The following is a 5028-nucleotide window of genomic DNA, read 5'->3' on the forward strand; positions in this document are numbered from 1 at the left end:
GGGTTACATATTATTGAAATCAACAACTAAACAAGTAGTATGTACATTGAGTTAGGTGTATGGTGGCTACCTTCTAAATGCTCACTCACCTCTTATTTAATTCATGTCTGTAATTAAAGGTAGTTAATCCCTGCTACAAACCCATAATTGTAATTACACTTGCCTAAAGCCTTCCAAAATATTTAGCATTTTACTTCATACTGCCTCTTTTATCAAGCTAATCTTACATTAGAAAGAGAGAATATTTCTTCAGTAGGCAAAAATAATTCCTAAGTTGAGTCCACAAAGTGGATGTTTAATGACTAAAGTTATGAAATTGGTCAACTAACTTTTATCGTAAGTACTTGTCGGAGTCAAATTACCTTAGAAATTTAGACTAATGAATGTTTTACTTGTCAAGAACACTTGGGTTACTTACCATAGCTTTAGAATTAAAATAAAAATCCGTTTATCACTTGGATGAGGTCAGATCACTGACTGACATTTTCAGAATATCTTATTCAGTCATTACTTTGGTTTGTCATTGAGCACGAGGAGAGACTGCTTGAGAAAAACTTCTAGTATTTCAAACGAAACCTAATAAGAACATAAATATTTTGTGTTATGATTCCTAAACAAGCTCAAAGTGACCAAGCAGCCAGGTCACTGCTACTGCTGCTATTATAGCTACAAATTGAAAAAACCCATATCTGCAGCACTGATTGACAAGACAAATCCGTAGTAGCAGGGCACCAGCCATAGTGAACCCACAGAGGACCTGGTTTCTCTAGTGACAGCCTATAGAGGTTTGGATGCACAATACAAAACAGTAGGTGCATCGATGCCCGATGGGGACATTGGCCAAGGGAACAGGTGTTGGCAGGGAACATTGGGATCAATTATTTTCTCTCCTTCCCTAAAGATGTACAAGGAAACTGAGCATTTTATTACTTCTTGATATGATGGGATCTCTTAAGATTGTGTTTCTTTTTTTTTTTAATTTTATTGGGGAACAGCCATGGTCATTTACATTGCTTTCACACTACAGTGGCATAGCTGACTCTTTTAAGGAGGGCACAGCACACAGTGGCCCATGTGGGGATCGAACTGGCAACCTTGATGTTATCAGCACCACGCTCTAACCAACTGAGCTAACTGGTCACCCCCTAAGATTGTATTTCTTAAAAATCCCTCCTCGTTTGGTAAAAACTTGCCCAGTTTCCTTTATTAATAAAAGATGCCATACCAATTTCCCCACAACTAAGCATACCCTCTCATTTATTATTCATGTCTTATTTTATTTAAAAACCATGTATGAAGTGCCTACTATGTGCTAGTAACTGTTCAGGATATAGCACCAAACATAACTGAAAAGGTGCCAGCCCTCATGGAGCTTACATTCTAAAGTTAGAGAGTAAAAGAAACAAATGAGTCCACACACATTTATTTAGTAATAACAGGTAGCAATAAGTGCTGTGAAGAAAACTAAAGCAGGGGTAAGGATGGATACATTGACTAGGGAAGACCTCTTCCAGGATCTGACACTTGACCATAAATCTAAATTAATTAAAGGAGTGGGCTGTATGAAAGCTAAGGAAAAAAATATTCTAGATTAGCGGTCAACAAACTTTTGAGACGGAAGAGCCAATCCTGCCCCTCACAACAATTTAAAAATTATTCGAGAGCCATAAATATATTTTTACAAATAAGGAAAATTTAAAGGAATATTATAGCAAGTAATAGTATTAATTATATCTTTATTAAAATAAGAAAAAAAAAATCACACATGTAGGTACCCAAAGAGCCGCATGTGGCTCGTGAGCCACAGTTTGCCAGTTCCAGATGAAAGCGCTAAAGCAGACGGGCTGTGGCAGGCGCATGGCTGGTGTTTTCATAGAACAGTGAGTTTAGGGTAGCTAGGAAAATAATTGATCCTGATTTTCTTGTTTTAAGGAATGCAAATTAACCTCTAAGGACACAAAAGAGACGATACAGGCATAATCATAGCATGTTTTCCACACAGTGAAGAATTATTCACAGATCCAATTCATCTTTGCCAACATGAGCTCCACACAACTCAGATAGAGGTGGGGCTCACCTGAAGTGATGAAGTTGTATGTATGTGTAGCTAACCAACGAATGAAGCCTCATTCCTCCAGAATGTTAATTCTATCACATCTTTTGTGAATGAGAAAAAGCTTGGTGTCCTAAGATACCCTAAAAATATTTGTGGTTATTGGAAGTGTTAAGGATGGTTATAAAAGTATTTGTGGTTTTCAATTTTTTTTTAATTCTATAAATCTTAATAAAGTTTTTAGTGCTAGATTGAAAATGTATTAAATTCTAGGCTGGTTATGGTGAGAGAGTGTGAGTATGGTATCAACAAAGATATGGATGCTTTATAGATACAGGTTTCCCCCTCTATCCCAAAGCAGACCTTTGCTATGAAACCTTTCAGAAATCAAAATGACCTAAAGACACAATTTCCTTAGGGCACAGGATCCTATTTTGTCCTTTTGCTTTTTTGTTTGTTTGTTTTTGTAAATGCAAAAATCCTCTTTGGATTTCTCCCGTTTAATGAAAATAGTTCCTAAGGTAGGTTTTTCATAAAAGCTAAGTGGCATAAAGTGAACTTTCGAAAAGCAGGGGATACCTGCAATAGAAAGGGAAATATATAAAGCATATATATAGTTATATTTCCTCCTTGACAATGGTGATCATTTAGATGATCCTGAATTCAGATGTTTCTCTTTATTCAAACCAGATCTTGTAGTTCAACAAATATGCATCGTGCTCCTATTATGTGCCATGTGCTAGTCCAGATTTAGAGGACACATTAGGAAACAAAACACAGAAAAAGCTGCGCCCTCTTTTTTTTTTTAAGATTTTTATTGGGGAATTGGGAAGGGAACAGTGCTGGGGAATTGGGGGAAGGGGAACAGACAAGTTGCTGTCGTTTTGTTCTTCAGTCTAGTTGTGGAGGACGTTGCTTCACTGGCCCAAGTTGGCACCATCATTGCGCTCTTCCCGGGCGAGGCAGATCAGTCGCCGGCTTCTGGACGGCTGCTCACAGCGGCTGCTGGCCACTCACGCTGGCTGCTGGCTACACACGGTAGCCCATGGCAACCCACTGCCACAGGGGCTGCAGCCTACGCTGTCGCCAGTGACTCATGGCAGCCCAGCTCCAGGTTGAGCTGTTGTTCAGCATCTTAGCTGTGGAGGGCAGTGTCACTGGCCCTCATATGTGGGATCTGAACCGGGGCCCTCTGGCTTCCCAAGCCAGTTCTTAACCATCGCGCCACTCTGCCAGCCCAAAGCTGGGCCCTCTTGAAGTGAATTCTCTGTGTTGTACTTTTAGGCCTATACCAGATTTTACGTATAATGAAAAGTTTATTTTGTAAAATAGTAAAAAAAAAATTACTGAGTCCAATTTGGGGCACAGATAGGGATTAAGACAGCCACCATGGACACAAAAGTTCCATTTAAAAGATTTGTGCTTTCTATCTTTCTATATCAGTAGTAATATAAAATACAATTTAAAATAAAGTGGCCTGGAGTTTTATGAAACTATCATTTTAATACCATTTTTAATAAAAGAAAATATTTTTAGAAATGGATCCATTCTAAGTGTTACTTTACTTTATGGTGCCTAAAACATCCTAGGAAGTTTCACATTAAGTATTTTGTTTATGTTGCTTTTAGTATGGTTACCTACAGTATTTTTCAGAAGCAAACATTTCTGATTGGTATAGTGACTCAGAATTACTTTTTTTGAAGTTCACTCAAATTTACATTAATTTGTTTACTCTCTTTCATTCCCTATTTGGTAGCATGACAAACAACTTTGTCAAGTGATTTAGAACCAGACCATAGATATCCTGTGACTTCTTGGTAAATCTGCTGTGAAATTACAAAATGTAAAAAGTGAACCAATGAAATAGGTATGCCTAGGAATGAAATTAGTTGATATTAAATAATTAAAATACTATATTTTGCGTGTTTACAGGGAGACTACTATGCTAGCATCCTCGTGATCTTATCTATCCAAGCTTGGAAATCAAGAAAATGTTAGTATGATATCGGCCGAAAAACAGACATATAGATAGACAGAATGGGGCAGAAAGCCCAGAAGCAAACCCAAGCTTATATAGTCAATTGATTTATAAATAAGGAGGCAAAAATATACAATATGGAAAGGATAGGCTCTTCAATAGTGTTGGGAAAACTGGACAGGCACATGCAAAAGCATTACTAGACTATTATCTTACACCCTACACCAATATTAACCCGAAATGATTTGAAGACTTGCATGTAAGATCTGAAACCATAAAACTCCTAGAAAACATAGGTAATGATTTCCTTGACATCAGTCTTGGCGATGATAACTCTAAACGCAAAGGCAACAAAAGCAAAAATAATCAAGTGGGATTGCACCAAATGAAAAAGCTTTTGAACAGCAAAGGGAACCATAAACAAAAGGAAGGTGTAATCTATTGAATGGGAGACTATATTTGCAAATCATAAGTACAGTAAGAGATTAATATCCAAAATATATAAAGAATGCATACAACTCAAAAACAAAATCGTCATCCTCATCAAATTTAAAATGTGCAAGGTATCTGAATAAACATTTTTCCAGAGAAGACATACAGATGGCCAACAGGCACATGAAAAGATGCTCAACATCATTAATCATCAGGGAAATGCAAATCAAAACCACAATCTGGTATCACCTAACATCTTTTAGAATGGCTTTTATTAGAAACATCCCAGAGATAACAAGTGTTGGTGAGGATATGGAAAAACATGCACTATTGGTGCTGTTTTAAACTATTGCAGCACTATGGAAAACAGTATGGAGGCTCTTCAAAAAATTAAAAAATAGGGCCGGCCGAGTGGTGCTATGGTTAAGAACTCGCTTGGGACGCCAGAGGGCCCCGGTTCAGATCCCACATATGAGGGCCAGTGAACACTGCCCTCCACAGCTAAGATGCTGAACAACAGCTCAACCTGGAGCTGGGCTGCCGTGAGTCGCCTGTGACAGCGTAG

This window comes from Hipposideros armiger, unplaced genomic scaffold (assembly GCF_001890085.2).
Source record: "Hipposideros armiger isolate ML-2016 unplaced genomic scaffold, ASM189008v1 scaffold_142, whole genome shotgun sequence".
Classification (NCBI taxonomy): domain Eukaryota; kingdom Metazoa; phylum Chordata; class Mammalia; order Chiroptera; family Hipposideridae; genus Hipposideros; species Hipposideros armiger.